We start from the raw sequence: 23,486 nt of genomic DNA, 5'->3' as shown, positions 1-23,486 counted from the left end.
ACAGTGGAAGGATGGACAGAAACACCTGTGGATGTTTTCAGATCTGAAGCAGCTTGATTTTCTCTTCTCTCTCAATGATGACAGCTTTAAGTGCTGTTTATCTGATGGGGGCACTTTTGGTGTCTACCAGGTCTTCCAGGTGGTTGTTAGGAGTCTCGTTTTCTCTGTAGCCTTTAATCATTTTTTGAACTCCAGTTCTGGAAACTCATGTTTTTCCACTTTTTTCCTTTGACTTTCTTCCTTATGCAAGTGGATTATCTTATATCTAATCTGCTCAAAAACATCTGGCTATAAATAACTTTTACTTTAATGCCTGTTTCGACTGGAAATGACGTATGAAATGTGGTCCATGACTTTTACCCAGTACTGTAGGTGAGATATTCCTTTAAAGAATGTTTTCCTTTCCTCCTCTTAGGGAAGCCTAAGCTCATGGGACACTGAAGAGGTTATTAAATGAGTGGGAAAGCATCTGAGGATTTCAGACAGCTTTATAGACCCAGTACTGGTAAGCCTGCATTCTTCAGCCTGTTCCACATGCTCACATATGGGTTTCTTTAGCCTCTGTAAGGCTGTGTAGTGGTGCTGCTACTGAAGAATGTTCTTCTTTAATCAGTTAATCAACTAATCAAAACTATTATGTCTAGAATTTCCTCTTTTATGGTGCAAAGGAAAATATTGCCCTAACATGTTCTCATCACAAAATTACAACGGAAAACTGTTTGTTCAGCAAGATCTGATCACCTCTTTGCTAATGTGAGGCTTTCTGAATGTTAATTAAATTCGTTTATTTTAGAGGCTATACAGCTTCCTTGCTTATGGAGTGATCTAGAGCTCAGTCTGTCATCAAGATTTTCCCAGTTTTTACAGCTTCCTTCACATACTTTGAAACTTTAACATCATAATCATTTGTAGAAACTGTTCTTCTTTTGTGAAAAAGTTTCCTGCCAGAGATGCAAGAAAAGCTCAAAGCAGAGTAAAGTAAGTCTGTGTTTTAATTTAAATTATATTTTGAGCCTGTACTAGTACATTAGCACCTACTGAGACATGCACTATATTGCCAAAAGTATTCAATTGCCCAACGAGCCCAACTCCTGAAAAACAACCCCACACCATAATCCCCCCCTCCACCAAACTTTACACTTGGCACAATGCAATCATACAAGTACCGTTCTCATGGCAACCACCAAAATCAGACTCATCCGTTGGATTGCCAGACGGAGAAGCGTGATTCATCACTCCAGAGAACACGTCTCCACTGCTCTAGAGTCCAGTGGCGGCGCTTTACACCACTGCATTCCACGCTTTTCATTACGCTTGGTGATGTAAGGCTTGGATGCAGCTGCTCAGCCATGGAAACCCATTCCATGAAGCTCTCTATGCTGTTATTGAGCTGATCTGAAGACCACATGAAGTTTGGAGGTCTGTAGTGATTGACTCTGCAGAAAGTTGGCGACCTCTGTGCACTATGCCCCTCAGCATCCGCTGACCGCTCTGTCATTTTACGTGGCCGACCACTTCGTGGCTGAGTTGCTGTCGTTCCCAATCACTTCCACTTTGTTGTTTGTTTAGTAGTGAGGAAATTTCACGACTGGACTTGCTGCACAGGTGGCGTCCGATCACGGTACCACGCTGGAATTCACTGAGCTCCTGAGAGCGACCCATTCTTTCACTAATGTCTGTAGAAGCAGTCTGCAGGCCTAGGGGCTCGGCTTTACACACCTGTGGCCGTGGAAGAGACTGGAACACCTGAATTCAATGATTTGGATGGGCGAGTGGACTTTCGGATATATAGTGTATTTACAGCCAAGATGGTGAAATGGACATAAGTTTAAAAAAAAAAAAAAAAAAAAAAAAATATATATATATATATATATATATATATATATATATATATATATAGTGTGTGGGTGTATAATGTATGATAAAACCGGTATGATATGTGCCAGAATTTTTGCACAGGCCAGATTTTGTTTGTTTTTATTCTTTGATGTTACATTCAAATAAACAGTAATTGTGCATTAATGCATTAAAATGTGCAGTGAGTTCTTTGTAGAAGGTGTATTCACTTATTTTCACTTGAAATTATTTTCTATATCATGTCATTTCAGTTTTTTCTATATGACTGTAGCTAAATAGAGATAATGCAGATTAATTTTTATATCTTCCCAGATTTGTTATTAATCTGTAGTTTTAGGATAGCATGTTGAAATAAAAAACACAAATAAAATCATCTTTTTTTTTTCTTTTTTTCTTGGATGACTAGTCCCATAGTCCCGGATTCTATGCACGTACATGTCTGACTTGACTAATGGTGTCCTCCACTGACATGCCTCTCAGTCATTTTGTTTTATCATCATAAGCATTTGTGTGTATGAGCTGCCCATATCATGCTCTTGTGTGGGCTAATTGAATTAGGATTGATTCCTGAGAGAGGACATAATGAGTTGAGATACAGGCATAGCATCCACTTTTCCATCAATAACTAGCCCGTGCTCTTGGCACGCCCCATGCAGACGGCAGACTGCTGCGAACAACAGTGGCTTCTTTTTCCACAACTGGAATATCAATGCAGGATTTAGGCCAAACAGAGCCAGTGAAATGTGTTGCGTCGTGTCATTACTGCCTGTATTTTTGCTCCTTAATATGATTTCGGATGGGAAAAACAGGCCTAAATGGAGCAGAATGTGTATTCCGGCAAAATATTCCTAGATTTTGAGGCTGTCACTGTATATATATATATATATATATTACTAATCATATAAGCTACTGATTATTTTGACGATGGAACTAAATATAAATATGAATATTTGTTCTGATGGCAAAGCAAGTAGACCTGTTTATGACGGTATAACTGGATATTGGCAATAAGTGATAATTGTGATGTGCTTCTTCTACATGTTGCCCTAATAAGGGCTGCACGATGAATTCTATTATCATTCTCACGAGTTTCCATGATTTAATACATCATTAAGAGCTGCGGTAACAGATCAAGAGATGTCATATCATTGCCAGCACAAACCATTATAAACCTAATGAGTGCTTCTATGCTCTGGGATTGAACTGTGTTAACAAACAAACAAACAAACAATATTTATTCATTATTGTGTGCCTGAAAAGTGTGTATGTATACATACACTGATCAGGCATGACATTACGATGACCTCCTTGTTTCTACCCTCACTGTCCATCTTATCAGCTCCACTTACTGCATAGCTGCACTCTGTAGTTCTACAGTTACAGACTGTAGTCCATCTGTTTCTCTGATACTCTGTTACCCTGTTCTTCAGTGGTCAGGACCCCCATGGACCCTCACAGAGCAGGTACTCTTTGGGTGGTGGATCATTCTCAGCACTGCAGTAACACTGACATGGTGGTGGTGTGTTGTGCTGGTCTGGGTGGATCAGACGCAGCAGTGCGGCTGGAGTTTTTAAACACCTCAGTGTTGAGACTGAGAATCGTCCACCAACCAGAAACATCCAGCCAACAGCGTCCTGTGGGCAGCGTCCTGTGACCACTGATGGACTAGTGGATGACCAACAAACTGTGCAGCAGCAGATGAGCTGTCGTCTCTGACTTTACGTCTACAAGGTGGACTGATGAGCTAGGAGTGTCTAATAGAGTGGACACTCTACTGGTTCCTATCACCACCACTGTGTATAATACTGACTTGGTACATTTCTCTAGAACAGAGCACTTCACATCAAACCACTCTGAATGAGTTTGTTTACATCTCACAAACACAGCCTGGTTAATTCTAGAGGATTTGGAAAATTTATGAATGTTTTTGGGACATGAAATGTCATAAATGATAATGTCACAAAATGTGAAGTACAGGAAAAAGTAAGATATGGGCTCTTTAATGTGTGACTTTCGTTAAAGATTCTCTGCACCTAAGGTGATGCTAAAAAGCATAAGCACATAACTTGTGTGTAAGCTGTCTTGGACCACTAGTATTTTTGGGTGAGGCTTGGGGTGCAGATACAATCACTAATCCTGATTTTTACTTTATTTATTTATTTATTGTGACAAGAAAATATCATGCCAATAGTTTTTAGATATTTTTTAAGATAGTTTTTAGATATTGCCAGGCCTGAAAGCAAAGAAAAAAAAAATAGTTCTTGTTTCAGCCAATCACCCAAGCTCTATACACACAATCCCTAGTCCCTGGATTAACTGAGATTTCTAGCTGATGATGGGTGCATACTGAAACCTCTCAAGCCTGATGGAAATAGAGCTCAGCGTATGCAATGTGAGAGACTGTCAGTGCAAGAAAAAAGGAATGATTTGTACACAAAGACATTTAACCACGTTTAACAGTGAAATACAGTAAATCCTTCAAGGCAAAAGCTGTTAATGCTCGGATTACTTTACTAATCCCGTTTAGAGGTTTGAAGTGAGGTTTTTGGGTTTTTAATTCAAAGTTTGTGGTTAAGCAGTTAAACAGCAATTGAATTTGGAGCTCAAAAATCTGCCCTGGTAATCTGGGTATCAGGAGGCATTACCTGCTCCTCGTCTGCAGGAGAACTGAAAAAGCATAATATTATAGTAAGAAGTGCTGAGTTGCTGTGATGGCTGGTGTGAAAGTGTTTGCTGTGTTTATAATGCATGTATAATGTTAGAGTGCGGAGCATCTAGTCTGCCTATAACCCCCCCCCCATCCCATCCACCCCCCCAACAGATGTAGAGGAGCGTTGTGTGTCTGGAAGCCAAACGGGCTGGTCTGGATGATCGAGCACAGTTGCCTTCTTACAAATTCTTCCTAAATTTATTTGTTTGTTTGTCTCTCTGTCAGTTGCGCACCTCTGCATCTCTGGAGTGTGACTTAGGTGAGTGCCTGGTGGCAAATGATCTCCACTGATCTGCAATTTTCTGTTTTTTTCAAACAAGCCTGCTTTTCTTATTTATGCATGCAGCATCAAAAGTAGCAGCAGCAGCAAAAAGTTAATGCAAGTTTAACTGTGACTTTGCCTACAAGCCTCAGCCAGGAACTGCTGAAACAGCCAGTCATACGAGTAGCTCAGAACTAATGAACAGAGAGTTTGACTGATTCATACTGTACTTGAGTGTAAACCAAACAGAATATCACAATATTTTTTATGTGCAAGTTACGCGATACATGGTCCCTCAGGATATTTTAAAATGTGCTTTCTGAGGCTTAGGCTACGTTTACACAGCAGGTCAAAGTGGCCCAAATCCGGTCTTTTTCCTCATGTGTGACACAGATGTGTGTCAGTGTGAACAGCAAAACTGCATTGAATCTGATATTTTCAATTCCGATTTGAGACGCCTTCATATGTGGTGCTGAAATCCGAATCCGATCTGCGTCAATGCGGCTCAGTCTGAACAGCCAGACTGGATTTCATGCGACTTTTACGTCAGTCCAACTTGACTTTCATTATAATTTCGTGCTGCTGACTTATAAACATTTAGGCTGATGTTTCTGTACCAAAAAATCTGAGACACTCGTCGCAGCCACTCCAGGTTCAAAGAGGTGTTGAATGAAACAGCCGAGCACGGCCGCAAGAGACCGAGGCTGCAGCTTCAAAGAACAGTTTAAAGAATCCGAGGACACACTGTGGGTGATGAGCCCAGCTGTCAATCATTGGAACTTCATAACTGCTCCAGGATTGACCGGTCGTCATGACTGTTTACCTCTGGACGAGCCATGTGACGCGTGGATCTTTTGCTCATGTGGGTCAGTTTAGGAGCTGGTCTGTTCAGACTGATGGTGCATACAGATCACATTTGTAAGATATCATGAACAGCCAAACAAAAACATCAGATTTGGGCCACTGAATGTAGCCTTAGGTGCTTTTCCTCTTGCTTTTAGGGATTTTTTTCTTGCCGCTGTTACCATTGGTGATGGTTATGGGGCTCGGACCTGGATCATTCTGTAAAGATGCTTTGTGACAACACCTGTTGTAAAAAGCGCTATAAAAAATAAACAAACAATAAAAGCCACATAGACACACATCTGTGTCACATACGGAGAAAAAGATTGGATTTGGGTCAGTTTTACCTGCTGGGTAACATAGCCTAAGACTCAGGAGGGGAACCCCTCCTCCTTTGGTCAACACCAGACAGCAAAACAATAACATGAGCAGAGAATAAGGTTTTAACATTAGCCTGAAATATTAAACTACAGAAAAGGGGAAAAGGCAGATCTGAACTTTGAGTCTGAGTATGCAGCAACAGCATCGTCAGGGAAAAAAATAAAACCTCTAAATTAATTCTAAAATGTGCCATGAGGCCTCATTTTTTTGCCTTATTATTTTTTCCATTGTTCAATTCAATAAATAAGCACTAAGAGTGCATTCAACTGCAGAAGTGTGTTCTCTGTAGAGGGTGTGTTCACTTATTTCACCTAGAAAATCAGCACATTGTTTGACCAGGGGTGCCCAGACTTTTGCATATGACTGTTTATTGTGCTGGACAGCTGTAGAGAAATGATCGGAGTCTCATCCCAAGCAGTTCAATGCGTTGATGCCAGTGGAATATTGTACACATGATAAATAAAAATGAAAACTTTGATTTAATACTCAAATATTAATTACCAAGATGATCAATATAGAAATTTGCGATCTTCTAGCTGAAAAGTACCATGGAAGAAAAAAAAAATTGTATTATGTGTTTCTTGGAGTTCAGCACAGTGTTATAAACTCTGACTGTAATCTAAGAACCTTTGCCTTTCCCTTCAGCTTGTCTTCTTGCTGTATCCTGGGATTTGCAGTCCGTGGCTGAGGGTAGCAGTGCTGAGTGTTCTCCTTCACAACACCTGTGTTTATAGACATTCTCTGCTGGAAGTGAATCCACAGCCTCGTGATCGCCAGCATGTGGCCCTTAATTACTGCACTACATTCACCTTAGTTCAGCTGCAGGTTCAGAAGTTATGCAAGATGCTGATAATGAATAACAATAGTATACAGTTTGAAGAACCCGGGAAGTCGACTCCAAACCCTGAACTCTGAAGTCTTCGAGTTTTATCGCTTCTCATCATTTTTGAAGTTGGGGGAAAGTTTTCTTTACAGCGCTGTCGGTTCAGAGGTAGAAATGTTTTCATATCTACACAATGTTCTAAAGATTTCAAAGTTCAGCTCAGTTCATTTTCCCACTGTGGCACCAGACTATGTGCCGAGGAAAACTAGGTATGTGCGCAAGAGTTTGCTGAAAGTATGCTGCCCTTTACAGCCTTTTCATATAAACCGAAGATGTAGCTGACAAAAAAAAGTAGAATGCCTAAAGACACGGTCACACCGAAGTAAAATTTGCCCGGTAAAAAAGCTGATTTGCTTGACTGGGAAAGGACACAGGAACATGTGAAAGCGTTGGCTTCTTGTATTGGATAATTCTGGTTCATGCCAAGTTCATCCTGGTGAAATTTAACCCCTGCAAGTTGGCCAGTCTCTGACGCCATTGGTAAACATGGTGCTTCTCAGGCTTCGTCCACACATGTCCAGATCTTTTTTAAATTGTAGTTGTTTTCGCTCTGTTAAACAAAAACTTCCGCACAAGCAGCATTTTTGAAGGCCTCCACCTCCACATGCCAACAGAACGACTCAAAAGTGCTTGTAAGCATGTCAGGAAAGGTTGAAGCCGATAATACTACATAAATTATGATGTCATACGTCTCAAGAAGAACATTGTGAGCATGCGCAAAACGTGCAAAGCATAGACGTCAGGTGTACCGAACCCGATCCTAGAAATCTACCAACCTGCAGGCTTTTGCTCCATCACAAATCTAGCAGGTAGCGAAGGCCTTCAGGGGCTTCTGAACATTAGAGCCAGGTGAGTTGGATCTGACCCTTTTCAGAGTGGTAGATCTCCAGGATCAGGATTGGGCAGCCCTGCCTTACAGCAAAAATGACCAAGAACAGGTTGAGGGTTTGACTCTTATCAGTCCAGTCTGTACTGGTACTGTTCAGTTCCAATTCATCAGGTCCAGTTTATGCCTATAAAAACTGTCATACTTAACCGGTTAGTGATTGTTTGGCATAGTGTCACCGGTCTTGACCTCGGTCATGTCTCTGTCTCGATATTGTGTTCACTCAGTCTAGTCTCTGTCACAGGGTTAGAAGGGCCTTAGTCAAATGTTTTTTGTTTTTCTTATGAGCACAGCTTTGCAAGTGATGCACATTTTAAACCAGCAGCAGGAACCTCATCACAGCTGCAGTGTATACCCTGAACTCACTTTTAGGCCTCGAGTAGGTTTTTTGCCGCTTGCCTCTAGAAACTACACTCACACAGTATTTCTTCACCTTGGTTAGTGTAATTACCAAGGGGTTAATGAAGTTAGCCTAATGGGATGATTTAATTAGATGATGTATAAGATTTAAGAAGGCCTGTTTGTTTTTACTAAATACTGAAATATTAAAGAAATACAGAAGGATTTGAATCTACGGTAGCATAACACCCTCCCACACACATGCTGCCACCACAGCAGACATAATATCAACAGTACATTCAAACAAAATATAAGTCTCTTCTCATGAATCAAATGATATCTACAGTCAGATTGACCAACAAGTAAAAACGGACCACCTTTATTCAGGATTCAAACAAGGATAAGAGATCCTTATTAATCCCACAATGGGAAAATTTCAACTCTAACCCATCCATGCAGTGAAACACCAGACTTGCCCAGAGTGGTGGGCAGCCCTATCCACAGGGACCGGGGAGCAGCTGGGGGTTAGGTGCCTTGCTCTAGGGCCCCTTAGTCACAGACTGTCGGCTCAGAGGATCAAACCAGGCTGGTTCCCTGACTTCCAGCCCACGACCGCCCCCAAAGAACTTGCTGGCTTGCCCAAACAGGGACTTGAACCCTGGACCCTCAGATTAAAAGTCTGATGCTCAACCAACTGAGGTATGCGGGCTCTGAATATCTTTTTGAGAACATATCCGGGAACTGAATGTTTTATTTTGAATAGTCTGTTAAAATGAAGAAGATTGAGCAGAAAGAATATAGAAATATCTTGGAGAAACACCTGAGCACCATTTGCGTCTGAATAGTGTATAATTCGTTCTAGTGAGTTGGTCCAAAGTCAAAGTTTAGACTAAAATCCTTTTGCTTTGAGTGACCCTGTACTTTAGTTGTTTATTTTATTAAAAGAAATGATCAAACAGTCCATTTTGTCACTAGAAAAGTAATAATTACTCTATTGAAGCTTTACCACGTGTTTTAGTGGTGACCGTTTCGGTAGTGACAAATTTAAATTTATTCGTTTTGAGCAAAACGGTAGTCAGTGCATGACTAGCAGTCACAGCATTGAACAGCTGTACTCACATTACATCATCATATGTTCATTAAAACACTAAAATGTTTACTTAATTGCAGAAAATCTGTGTTTCAGTAGTGACAAACTGCAATTTTCCACACTTTCAGACTTTGGGACACATTTATGTCAAAACAATGAGATATAGCTGCTGACCATGTGGCCATGAGGGACAGGGATGCAGCCTCATTTCCTGCTCCAAAATGCAGGGGCGTGGCTAAAATAAGGCTCAGCCTACTGATTAAAAATCTGTGTTTCTATAATGACATAAAAACATGAAGCAGCAGTTTTCCTCTATATATATTATTTTGCACTTTCAGTGTTACTTTTTAAAAATATTAATAGAATATATATATATATATATATATATATATATATATATATATATATATATTATTAATTATATAATTTAATTATGTATAATTTTAAAATATATATTTTCAAAAAGCCACACTGAAAAATAGTACCAAAAAAATTAGGGAGTGAAGTTTGGGACACCTCCCAGTAGAAAATAGCCTTTAAATGATAGTTTGTATGTATTTAACTTGTTACTGCCTCTGTTTACGTCTTAATTAAGGTCTTACTACATTAATTCTGGGAAGAAAACTGTTGACCGTCTCACCCCTTCTGGTCTCGGCCTTGACTCTGTCTTGTCTCTATTTGACTTTGCTAGAACACTAATTTGGGAGGCTCTAAAGGTTCTCGTACGTAAATAGGTGCAAGTATTTGACAGAAATGTGCTTTAATTCTAAGTTCAATGAATGAATTTTAATCTGCTCCTCATCACACATGCCAGGATAATCTATGTGCAGCATTGATTTTGTGTATTAAGTATTCAGTACATCACAGCAGGAATATTACACGTTTCCCTCAGCCTGTGTCATTTATTCCTTTTCTTTCTGTCTTTGCGTGAGAACTGAGCTACTTTCCTGTTGCCTTTGAAGGATGAGAGTAGTTGAAGACTTGTGGGATAAATACGTAAATGAGGTATGGGGAGCCTTCTCTGCTTTCCAGGGCATGAAATCTCATCTCACGCTTTGTTAGCTGATGAAATCTTTTATTTTCTCTGATGAAAAACGTCTTATTGGTGAAGCCTTTGCTGGGCACACATGCGAGCTGTCAGCTGAGAATTGTAGCCTGATTGAAGTGGACAAGAATAGCCAGCACTTCAGAGAAGATGTTTGCCATTGTGTTCACTGCTGCTTTAAAGCAGGTAATTAATGTAAGGTTTTGAGGAGGAAAGCAGCCGAGTGCTTTTGTTTACTTGCCTGTTTGGTTCTATTTGCTTTTATTTTAGATGTAAAGCACCTTATGGGCCTGTCCTTAACTCACTCACTCACTCACATGTGGCGAGTTGTAGATTCCCCACAAGGGGGAGCTTTTAGCATTCATGTAGCTTTAGTTTGCATCATTAGGAGCTTTTCTACAGTAAGTCAGAACTCAGTTAAGACACAAACTGAACAGTTCAGGTTTCTTCCATCTGTTTTTTTTTAAACTAAATCAGGACTACTTATAATCAAAAACTACACAAGTGTCAGTGGGTCAGCGACAGTGTTCCTTGCAGTGGGGTGGTGTGAGTTTGCTGTTTGGGAGGGTGCTGTGATTATTAATCGCTCTAATACAGTGGCACTCATACCATTTGCACCCTTGCTGCTTTGTTACCCACAGCCAAGCTGTTATTATGCACATTCCTCCGTTTTGATGATGTACATAGAAGTACCTGAGCTCTGATATCTCTCCCTGTGGATCCTGCCAACTGAGAGTGTGAGTTTCAAGACAGATAAATGAAGGCACGACAAAACAGCTGGGCAGCGCTTCAAGCACATCAACCTCTGAGATAAGCAGCATAAGGCCCACTAAACCCTTTCACAGACGGCCTGCTCAGACACACAGTCAGCACAGCAGTAGTGATGAACTTACTAGCATCAAAATACTACACTATGCAATTATAAAACCTATTGGTGGGTACTCAGCAAAACTCAACTTTGTCCTGTTTAGCCCTTGTGTGGTGTTGATATGTTTGTGACTCAGTGCTCTGGTGGACCCCCACCACATTATTGCTCATTTAAATCAACAGTCATGACAGTTTATATAAAAATACCGTATGTTTAAAATATCATAAATTCTGCTTTAGCAGCTGTAGCCAGTCAGCAGCCTGTCCATATTGTCCACACACACACACATGTATACAAATGCACGTACACACACACACACACTAACAGCAGGCCACGTAGGAGGACAGCAGAGCCGCTGGTTCAACCCAACACCATGTGTAATATAAATGTGTGGGGGGTGAACAGAGTGAAAACACTGAAAATGGGTTATTTTATATGTTCTTCACAGAAAATGAGCAAAAGGCCAGGAATCTGAGGCTGAAATAATAATAAGCCACATCATTTTCTATTTTGATAAGCACTGAAAACACAGACCTGAACACCACACAAGAGTTAAATGTGACACTGAACACTTGTGTTCAACATGAGTTCTCCAAAGGATTTAAACAGTATTAGGAGGCCGTGTTACCGTGTTTAATAAACCTGTCGCCTGAAGCTTGAATTGGAGAAAATGAGGCCGATAATATTAAAATAATGTGTTAATTTTGCCTAGAAATGGCCACCTCACTGGTCAAGGGCTTTTCTCCAGCTCCCTGAACCAGTATGTTTTGAGCCACTGATTGGCTAATGGCAGTGCACTGGATCACCGTGACCATGGACACAGCTACTAGCTGCTGTAAATGTGATATACAAACAGGATTTGACTTATTTATTTTGCTCCTTCCAGTTTCATATACATACCAAACCAAAATGTAAATATTTAACAGAAAAATAGTTTTAACGTTTAATTTAATTTTAGCATTGTGCTATATTTTTTGGTGATGGCAGCTGGTAGGTCAGCACATCAGTGCCCCTAATGGAGGAAATGCTCAAGGTTCTGTGACGTTGCCCCAACGTTGCGTTGCCTGGCAACATGGAGGTTTTTTTTTTTTTTGGGCTGTATTTGGTTTTGAAATGACACCAAAAGAGGCATCTCTAAACTGATGTTGTATGTATTGTAAGAGTGGGTGGACTCCGGAAGGACGGTCCACCTCAGATACAAAACGTTTTGTCACCATGAGATTTATAGAGCATGGGTTAAGGGTTAAGGCCAGGCTCCAGACAATGTGGCATGATTGGGCAGAGATTGATTACAGATGGTTTTAGTCGTATTGTCTTATGATTTAACACATTCTGTGTCAAAAGCAACACAAAATGTGTTATCATAACTGAGTAGAGATACATTTCAACACACCTTGTGTTAAAAGTAACACTGGACTGTTTTCCGCTGTTGAGCCAAATCTTTCCCATGTTGTTTCTGCGCTGGTCTGGACTAGTGAGACTACTTACACTCTCTTTTTCCATCTGTCGTGCCACTAAATCAGAACCAGGATGTACTAAGGTAAATTACACAAGTAGCAGGCTAATAGCTACTAACCCCCCCCCCCCCCCCCCCCCCCTTCTTCTTTATCCTCTAAACAGGTGGCATTTGAACCTCAGTTTCTGAAAAGGTCCTCAGAATTGAGTGATATTGATCTAAATCTGTTAGTAAAGATCTCGTTAGTAAGAGACAGATCTGTTCTGTGGTGAGCAGAACTGGCACCATGCTAGCTGAGCTAATACCAACCAGCCACTCTCTCCTAGTTAGCAACACCGTTTAACATGTAGAGACTGGCCTTAGACTGAAGCTTTGACATTTATTGAGTGGTGGATTTAAAATCCTGCACCGCTTTCATTTGTTTGGCATTCGAGTGAGTGAACTGACTGTTTGGTTGTTTTCGGTTTTGAATGCTGAATGCTGTGGTAGAATAGCGGTAAATGTAGAACTACTCCGCAGCTCCATCGCTATGTCTTCCCATCAAACAGCCCTGTGGTCTTGAGTACGGTTAGCAAACCATGCTGAAAATACAGTCCGACCCCGGTTATTAAGTATTCCGTGTCGAACCGTGTCTGTGTGGAAAAGCCACTAGAATGGTTACCCTCCGTGCCCAGAAGTTGAACTCCTGGATTTTAGGTGGATCAATATTTTCAAAAACTACATCACCATAGCAACCACCCACTCATAGCTAGGTTAAATTCAGTCTGGGGACATGCTTCTGACGGAGGTGGGACCCTCCATTGTTTGTAATGTAAGGTAATATTTGTGGTGTCGATTATGTGAAAAAAGTATCACTTTTCATCAGAGGAGACAAAACAATTACTGCTCCAGTAAGCATGGATGTGGTATCCGTGGTGATGGCGTTGCTATTTACTGTTATAAATGCTTTGCTTTTCTACTAGGATGTGCATTACGGCTTAGTCAGGTGTAGGAATGGGATGATTGAGTGGTGGCCATGACTAAGTAAGGCGTGGGAATGAGGTCCTTAAGTTGTGGCCACCATTTAGTAAGCATGGAAATAGGACAATTAAGTTGTGGCCACAACTTGGTAAGGCATGGGAATGGGATAATTAAGTGGTGGCCATGATTTTAGTCAGGCATGGGAATGAGATAATTAAGTCTAGACCATTACTTAGTAAGCCGTGGGGGCGAGATCCTAATGCGTGGCCACAACTTAGTAAGGCATGGGAATTGAGGTTTAGTTGTGGCCATCACTTAGTAAGGCGTGGGAATGAGGTCCTTATGTTGTGGCCATGACTTAATAAGGCATAAGAATAGAATAATTAAGCCGTGGCCACGATTGAGTAAGCATGGAAATAGGACAATTAAGTTGTGGCCACAACTTGGTAAGGCATGAAAATGGGATATTTAAGTGGTGGCCATGATTTAGTCAGGCATGGGAATGAGATGATTAAGTCTAGACTACTACTTAGTAAGCCGTGGGGGCGAGATCCTAATGTGTGGCCACAACTTAGTAAGGCATGGGAATGAGGTTAAGTTGTGGCCATCACTTAGTAAGGTGTGAGGATGGGATCCTAATGCGTGGGCGTGACTTAGTACGGTGTATATCTCATGACCACGATTAGTAAGGCGTGAGAACGAGATCATTAAGTTGTAAGGCACGGGGATGAGATCCTAATGCATGGCTGTGACTTAGTACATGTGGGGAATGAGATAATTAAGTTGTGGTCATGATTTAGAAAGGCATGAGGACAAAATCCTAATGTGCGGTCACAACTTGGTAAGGTGTGGGAATGAGAGAATTAAGTAATGGCCACAACTTACTAATGCATGGTAACAAGATCCTAGTACATGGCTGTGACATAGTAAGGCATGGGAATGAGATGATTGACCATTGGCTACAGCTTAATAAGACATGATCTTGCAGTGTCCATGACTTAAATAGCTCATTCCCATGGCTTACTAAATTGTGGCCACACATTATTTTTATGTAGATGTGATGTCACCAGCAGGGCTCTGTACAGGTCAGTGATTGCCTTATTAAACGATCCCATCTGGATGGTTCTGCTGCGCTGAGCACAGTTAGCTAACTCCGTCGAGGAGCCCATGCTGGGCCTGGTATTGAAGTGCTTCATGCCAAGCCATGCCCAGGTAGAAACCCACTGGACTTTCCACCTGGAGGTGCTCTGTGCTGTCTGTGCTCAGTAGTGGTGCTTCAGCTAAGTTGTGGAGATGACCCCAGACTAAAAAAAGAACCGCGGGGGGGAGCAGTGCAGCCTTACGTTAATGACCCCAAAAGTCCAGCTGGTTTGGATCCAGCAATAAAAAACTTTGATGAAGCACATGGCAGTGCACTGTGGTGTCCTTGCTGGGCTGAGTTTTCTGCTTGTGCCGAGATCTTTTCGGTGCCTTTGTGTAGTTGGTCAGGGAAGTGACTTTTCATCGATTTTTTTTTTTTTTTTTTTTTTTTTTCCTGGACTTTTGAGTAAAGGTATGTGACTGCATGCTCTGTTTTCAAGCCTCTTGTTCCACAAAAAAGAACGATTCATCATCAGTGTCCTATAATCTATGAGGATTTGACTTGCTGTTCTCTTAATGAAATGTAAGCTCAGCGTTTTTCACCTGACCGTGGGTTCTTGACAGTCATAAAAATTTGACTGTTTGTACTTTTCTTTAAAAAACCCTCTGTGACGGGTTTTTTAATAAGCAATCGATCATCTCTGTTTAACACTAGTTTTCTACTTGACCTTCCTCACATACAGCTTGCATGTGCATTTCTCAGGACGCTGTGCCTTTGCTTTGCATGGCTTGTGTCAGCAAGTAATTTGTTAGACTGACTCGTCGGAGTGTCACTTCAGCCAAGACTCCTGTACATTTGATTTATGACACAGATCAGAATGGCTGTCCGTGTTGAATGTGGGTGCTTCACTTTCCATGCAGCAGGGGTCCTCGATCCAAATGTTAAAAACAGCCGTTTTGTTCTTTTAACAGAAAGCAAACCACCTCAGGAGCCACAACGTTTTCTGTTCATTTTACCGTCTTGGCTGTAAATATGCCTCAGTGTGTGCTGATGATGTTGGTATAGGCTAAAAAAAAACAGAAAGAAGAAAAAAAAAAGACTTAGACTTACTTTACTTCAAGCTTCAGCTCAGTTATAGCCGCTTTTTCGCATCTCTGGCAGGAAACCTTTCCACAAAAGTAGAACAGTTTCTTGTAAAATGTCTCCCAAAGTTCAACTTTTTATGACGCTGAAGTCGCTTCTCATTCGCATCTTGTTGCTCGAATTTTCCCGTTCCACCTTAAACGGTGCCTGCCGTGCCAGGAACTGCTGTAACAAATAACTGCACAATGCTGCCTCAGGGCAAAAAAAGCTGTTTTCCTCACAATAAACAATAAATGGAAGAGCATGAGTGAATTAATAAAAAGCACATATTTGGTCAAACTGTCTCTTTGGGTTACATTTAACCCTGTTAAACATTGAATGTATATTTTTTTCATTATGAGAATTTGCAGGAATATGTATGTTGCCTAGAAACAACGTTGTGTGACAGTGGAATGGATTTAGCCAGTCACAAGCACATGGCTTTATATCATGTCTTCTCATAGTCGCAGTGTTGCCATAAGGCAACATACCCCAAAAGAACCCTTGGACACTTTATATATCTATGTATGTATTTTCAAATGATCGATGTTCATCTTAAATCTCTCTCTTTGCCTCTTTGTTAGCTGTTAGTGAGGTGAGACTGTTGTCTGTGTTGCTATGGTGACCAGCCGTCTGTGCTGATCTTCAGGGTTAAAGGGTGAATCAGCAGTTCTACATTAACTCCAACGTTTAAGAGCATTTACTGTTAAACTGTGTTGAACGATCAGCAGAGCTTTATTTTACTGTAGAGGGGATTGTTTTAGTTTTACCTACTAAATCTAATTCTAATTTTGCTGTGGAGCAAAGAGGGTATACCATAGAGGGTAGATCTTTTCTGTAGTTCACGCTGTCTTGATAGCTGTAAACACTCTGAGCGACTGATCCATGGACCACCAAAGATCATGTGGCTCGCAGGTCTGCTTGCAAGTGAAATCCTGGTTCAGTTTGCTGCTGGTAGGAATGCATTTTTACTGCAGTTCTCACTGAATGAGGGAATTTAACATCATAGCATGCGTTCCTCTTGTTCTACACTGTTAGAAGTAAAGGTTCTGTACAGGTACATTTTTCATTCCTCAAGGTACAAACAATGTAAATGTTCCCTCAAAGGTACAGCAGTGGTGTTAAGGTCCAGCTGTGAACCCTAAATACGTTTTCCCAAGTGAAAAGTTCATATTTGTACCTTTTCATGACTTTTTTTATTTAAATAAAGCAATAAAATAAAAGCCTGGAGGCGAGGCGGGGCGTGTGGAGTCAGTACTGCTTAGAACATCATTTCAGTGGATTATGGTACAGATATGATCCCTGACTAAAGCTACTGAGATGTACCCCTGAGGGTCCCACCTAGAGCTGGGCAATATGGCAAAAAATGTTATCACAATAAACAAATTTCACATCATTCGATATCAATACATATCGCAATAAATGTCAAATCATTATTTCTTTATAGTTTGAAGGCTGATTTTTGCTCCTGGGTGATTAATCGCTGTTGTAAACTGTCCTTTATGGTCTGAACATGACAAACGCTCACCAAACAGTGGAACATTTCACCAGTCTGTCAGGGGGCAGTGGGAGAAAGTGTCTGGTCAGCTGTTTTTACCAGCTGGAAAAGCACAGCCGCAGTTTTTGTAATAGTCATAATTTAAGAAAGAAAAGATTCTTTTTATTATTATTATAATCTATCCCATTATAAATGCTAAACAAGTGGCCAACAGCAGCGCTTAACTACTTAGTTTCTCAACGTCAACTTAGTACGAACAGTAAACATCAGCTGGCTCGGCACGTCAGTGATGGATCACACCACCTTACTGCCATCACTCCTACCACGTCCATATCAGAGCATATCACAGTATTCAGACACCAGCTGCTGACAGACTACTGGGTTTCTCTATTCTATTGTAACGCTTGTAGTTTGAGGGGTGAACTGCAATATATCAACACCAGACTAACGGAGTCCTCCTTATAGGAATGTTTAAACTGAAAGCTGTGCTTTTGTGTCTTTTTTGATCTACAGTATCATCAATTCACTGTGTTGTGCAAGTAACAAAGCGCTGCTTCAAGTTAGTCAGCTGCTAAAAACAGCTAGTCTGGAAAGAATAGCTTTCTCCCACTCTCCAGTGCCTCACAGCTTCCTCAGCTTACTTTCGTTTAAATCAGGGCTCTAAATCACATGACCCCACTTCTTTCTTTCACTTTTGTTGCTTGGGAATGCTTTAATACTATGTTTGGGTGCTGTAACAGCGCTGTAGTAGTGAGGATTGTGACTGTGATTTAATGCTGCTAAAGCTCGTTAGGATGTACAGACAGAGGTGAGTTCACTCTAAGCCAGTATAGTAACACCACTGATCTCGTCACCCACACTTGGTCACAGAGAACAGATCGATGGTCGCTCCACTCAAACAGGGAATGTATAGCTTCGCGTTTCAGCCGTTGCTGAAGACTCATCTTACTCGTGCCACCCGCCCTAATCATCAAAAAACTCGAAAGTGGTGACAGCAGAGTAGTGTCGCTTTCCTTGGGCTGTCGTGGGGTGTTATATGAAGTGTGAGAATGGTGTGTTATATGAAGTGTTGAATGGGGTGTTATATGAAGTGTTGAATGGGGTGTTATATGAAGTGTGAGAATGGGGTGTTATATGAAGTGTTGAATGGGGTGTTATATGAAGTGTGAGAATGGGGTGTTATATGAAGTGTGAGAATGGGGTGTTATATGAAGTGTTGAATGGGGTGTTATGTGAAGTGTTGAATGGGGTGTTATATGAAGTGTGAGAATGGAGTGTTATATGAAGTGTGAGAATGGGGTGTTATATGAAGTGTGAGAATGGGGTGTTATATGAAGTGTGAGAATGGGGTGTTATATGAAGTGTGAGAATGGGGTGTTATATGAAGTGTGAGAATGGGGGTGTTATATGAAGTGTGAGAATGGGGTGTTATATGAAGTGTGAGAATGGGGTGTTATCTGAAGTGTGAGAACGGGGTGTTATCTGAAGTGTGAGAACGGGGTGTTATCTGAAGTGTGAGAACGGGGTGTTATCTGAAGTGTGAGAACGGGGTGTTATGTGAAGTGTGAGAACGGGGTGTTATGTGAAGTGTGAGAACGGTGTGTTATCTGAAGTGTGAGAACGGTGTGTTATCTGAAGTGTGAGAACGGGGTGTTATAGGAAGTGTGAGAACGGGGTGTTATAGGAAGTGTGAGAACGGGGTGTTATAGGAAGTGTGAGAACGGGGTGTTATCTGAAGTGTGAGAACGGGGTGTTATGTGAAGTGTGAGAACGGGGTGTTATGTGAAGTGTGAGAACGGTGTGTTATCTGAAGTGTGAGAACGGTGTGTTATCTGAAGTGTGAGAACGGGGTGTTATAGGAAGTGTGAGAACGGGGTGTTATAGGAAGTGTGAGAACGGGGTGTTATAGGAAGTGTGAGAATGGGGTGTTATAGGAAGTGTGAGAATGGGGTGTTATAGGAAGTGTTGAATGGGGTGTTATAGGAAGTGTTGAATGGGGTGTTATAGGAAGTGTTGAATGGGGTGTTATAGGAAGTGTTGAATGGGGTGTTATAGGAAGTGTGAGAACGGGGTGTTATATGAAGTGTGAGAACGGGGTGTTATCTGAAGTGTGAGAACGGGGTGTTATCTGAAGTGTGAGAACGGGGTGTTATCTGAAGTGTGAGAACGGGGTGTTATCTGAAGTGTGAGAACGGGGTGTTATCTGAAGTGTGAGAACGGGGTGTTATGTGAAGTGTGAGAACGGGGTGTTATCTGAAGTGTGAGAACGGGGTGTTATCTGAAGTGTGAGAACGGGGTGTTATCTGAAGTGTGAGAACGGGGTGTTATAGGAAGTGTGAGAACGGGGTGTTATAGGAAGTGTGAGAACGGGGTGTTATAGGAAGTGTGAGAACGGGGTGTTATATGAAGTGTTGAATGGGGTGTTATATGAAGTGTTGAATGGGGTGTTATATGAAGTGTTGAATGGGGTGTTATATGAAGTGTGAGAACGGGGTGTTATATGAAGTGTGAGAACGGGGTGTTATCTGAAGTGTGAGAACGGGGTGTTATCTGAAGTGTGAGAACGGGGTGTTATAGGAAGTGTGAGAACGGGGTGTTATAGGAAGTGTGAGAACGGGGTGTTATAGGAAGTGTGAGAACGGGGTGTTATAGGAAGTGTGAGAACGGGGTGTTATAGGAAGTGTGAGAACGGGGTGTTATAGGAAGTGTGAGAATGGGGTGTTATAGGAAGTGTGAGAATGGGGTGTTATAGGAAGTGTGAGAATGGGGTGTTATAGGAAGTGTTGAATGGGGTGTTATAGGAAGTGTTGAATGGGGTGTTATAGGAAGTGTGAGAACGGGGTGTTATGTGAAGTGTGAGAACGGGGTGTTATGTGAAGTGTGAGAACGGGGTGTTATGTGAAGTGTGAGAACGGGGTGTTATCTGAAGTGTGAGAACGGGGTGTTATCTGAAGTGTGAGAACGGGGTGTTATCTGAAGTGTGAGAACGGGGTGTTATCTGAAGTGTGAGAACGGGGTGTTATCTGAAGTGTGAGAACGGGGTGTTATCTGAAGTGTGAGAACGGGGTGTTATCTGAAGTGTGAGAACGGGGTGTTATAGGAAGTGTGAGAACGGGGTGTTATAGGAAGTGTGAGAACGGGGTGTTATAGGAAGTGTTGAATGGGGTGTTATAGGAAGTGTTGAATGGGGTGTTATATGAAGTGTTGAATGGGGTGTTATATGAAGTGTTGAATGGGGTGTTATATGAAGTGTGAGAACGGGGTGTTATCTGAAGTGTGAGAACGGGGTGTTATCTGAAGTGTGAGAACGGGGTGTTATAGGAAGTGTGAGAACGGGGTGTTATAGGAAGTGTGAGAACGGGGTGTTATAGGAAGTGTGAGAATGGGGTGTTATAGGAAGTGTGAGAATGGGGTGTTATAGGAAGTGTGAGAATGGGGTGTTATAGGAAGTGTGAGAATGGGGTGTTATAGGAAGTGTTGAATGGGGTGTTATAGGAAGTGTTGAATGGGGTGTTATAGGAAGTGTGAGAACGGGGTGTTATAGGAAGTGTGAGAACGGGGTGTTATAGGAAGTGTGAGAACGGGGTGTTATAGGAAGTGTGAGAATGGGGTGTTATAGGAAGTGTGAGAATGGGGTGTTATAGGAAGTGTTGAATGGGGTGTTATAGGAAGTGTGAGAATGGGGTGTTATAGGAAGTGTTGAATGGGGTGTTATAGGAAGTGTGAGAACGGGGTGTTATAGGAAGTGTGAGAACGGGGTGTTATAGGAAGTGTGAGAACGGGGTGTTATAGGAAGTGTGAGAATGGGGTGTTATAGGAAGTGTGAGAATGGGGTGTTATAGGAAGTGTTGAATGGGGTGTTATAGGAAGTGTGAGAATGGGGTGTTATAGGAAGTGTGAGAATGGGGTGTTATAGGAAGTGTGAGAATGGGGTGTTATAGGAAGTGTTGAATGGGGTGTTATAGGAAGTGTTGAATGGGGTGTTATAGGAAGTGTGAGAACGGGGTGTTACCTGAAGTGTGAGAACGGGGTGTTATCTGAAGTGTGAGAACGGGGTGTTATCTGAAGTGTGAGAACGGGGTGTTATGTGAAGTGTGAGAACGGGGTGTTATGTGAAGTGTGAGAACGGGGTGTTATCTGAAGTGTGAGAACGGGGTGTTATCTGAAGTGTGAGAACGGGGTGTTATCTGAAGTGTGAGAATGGGGTGTTATAGGAAGTGTGAGAATGGGGTGTTATGTGAAGTGTGAGAACGGGGTGTTATGTGAAGTGTGAGAACGGGGTGTTATGTGAAGTGTGAGAACGGGGTGTTATGTGAAGTGTGAGAACGGGGTGTTATGTGAAGTGTGAGAACGGGGTGTTATGTGAAGTGTGAGAACGGGGTGTTATAGGAAGTGTGAGAACGGGGTGTTATAGGAAGTGTGAGAACGGGGTGTTATAGGAAGTGTGAGAACGGGGTGTTATATTGAAAATTTATCAAGCATGTCTTATTGCTCTATCGAAGAAAAGTTATATTGTGATATTTATTGTTATCGTTTTATCGCCCGGTTTATCGCTTTATGTCTCACTCCAGTGATATAAGGGGCACTGCCCCGGTGACTGTTTACTCCCTTTATTTCTGAGAGTGAAGCAGCTGATACTGTCCTGATAATCTGCCTGTTTTAACGTTGGACTCTTTTACAGGTGCTCATCTCATTTTTGCAGCACAAGCTGCTACTAATAGCAGCAGATGCTCAATAGTGAACTGCTTGATTTTGGCACATGGACCATGTACAACTTTATTTTTGACAGATTGGATCAAGAATCTTCAACTTGATGGGTTAAATTTTATACTGAGGCATAATTGAACCAATCTTTCACAACGGAGGAGAGGATTATTTTATTGCACTGTGATCCATCTAGTTGTTTCTCTGTTTTGCAGCAAAATGGCTATGATTATACATTTCACCAAGAATAAATTTGAAGAATTCTGGATTTTATATGATATCCTATTTAAACATAAAATGCTGATGGAGGCAAATGAGGAAGCAACTGTCCTGGTATCCAGGCCCAATTCCTAATTTGGTGCACTTGGAATGTGAAACCAACCCAATCAAATGGCAAAAGTACAATGTCACAACAAAACAAATTCTGGTGTGGACAAAACAAACAAACTAGGTGTGAAAACAGCCATGATGACCGCTGACCAGTATTCATTCTCAGTTTATGCTAAAAAAAAAAAAAAGCTGACAACACCCTGCTGAAAAGGATCATTTAAAAACAACTAGGATCATAGCCTTTTGCTTTATAATGGGAATTGGGGAATTGTAGGAATCTCTGAGCTATACCATTCTACAGTTTCCTATAGAACACCATTAGATCCCATTAGGAAACCATCAAATGCATTTAGAATCAGCCACTGGTCACCTGTTAAACCAATAGGATTCTTTATGTGGGGATATTAACCCGAAACACGTTACAAAACCATCAACAGAAACATTCAATGGTTTCTATGAGCGTTTTTTCAGCAGGGTAGGTAAACCTTTTTATTGTCCTGCTAGAAAAAACAGCATACACCAGCATGTTGTGATTTGGATGCTGATACACTGATCAGCGCAAAACCAGCATTCCGTTGTTGTAGGGACAAAACCTTGTATCTCCACAATGGTAACTTTACAGGAGAAAGAAAAAACCTACTTTACTTTAAATGTAAGTCAGTGGAACCAGACATTTTTCCAGGTAATTTTGGGCTGTTTCTTTGGTGCATTCCCTCTGAATTTTACAACAATGTACAGAATAACAGGTATTTTCAAATTGTCAAAAAGTGAAAAATGTCAAACATGGAGATACGATGTGGGCGGCACGGTGGCGTGGTGGGTAGCGCTGTCGCCTCACAGCGAGGAGGGCCTGGGTTCGATTCCCTGGCCAGGTGACCGGGGTCCTCTCTGTGTGGAGTTTGCATGTTCTCCCCGTGTCTGTGTGGGTTTCCTCCGGGTTCTCCGGTTTCCTCCCACAGTCCAAAGACATGCAGTCAGGCCAATTGGAGATGCTAAATTGCCCCTAGGTGTGAGTGACTGTCTGTGTCTGTCTGTCTGCCCTGCGATGGACTGGCGACCTGTCCAGGGTGTATCCTGCCTTCCGCCCGAAGACTGCTGGGATAGGCTCCAGCATCCCCCGCGACCCTGACGGAGAAGCGGCTTTGAAAATGGATGGATGGATGGAGATACG

General features: G+C 41.7%; 1 protein-coding gene and 1 non-coding gene across 7 annotated transcripts in view; one reads left to right on the top strand and one right to left on the bottom strand.

Moving 5' to 3' along the window:
* gulp1a (GULP PTB domain containing engulfment adaptor 1a) overlaps positions 1–23,486 on the top strand; it is a 165,861-nt gene that overhangs the window by 62,374 nt on the left and 80,001 nt on the right. For 5 of the 6 annotated variants that reach the window (XM_037539262.1, XM_017710617.2, XM_017710623.2 and 2 more), the window contains exon 2: positions 416–505. The exons of the other annotated variant lie outside the window; for it this stretch is intronic. The gene's annotated coding sequence lies outside the window, so the exon portion shown is untranslated. The remainder of the gene's footprint in view (positions 1–415; positions 506–23,486) is intronic. 6 annotated transcript variants of the gene reach the window in all.
* On the bottom strand, positions 8,798–8,870 carry trnak-uuu. Its single transcript has one exon. It is a non-coding gene; the product is annotated as a tRNA-Lys (tRNA).

Source organism: Pygocentrus nattereri, chromosome 6, assembly GCF_015220715.1.
Source record: "Pygocentrus nattereri isolate fPygNat1 chromosome 6, fPygNat1.pri, whole genome shotgun sequence".
Taxonomy (NCBI): Eukaryota; Metazoa; Chordata; class Actinopteri; order Characiformes; family Serrasalmidae; genus Pygocentrus; species Pygocentrus nattereri.
This window is presented reverse-complemented; position numbering and strand designations above follow the sequence as displayed.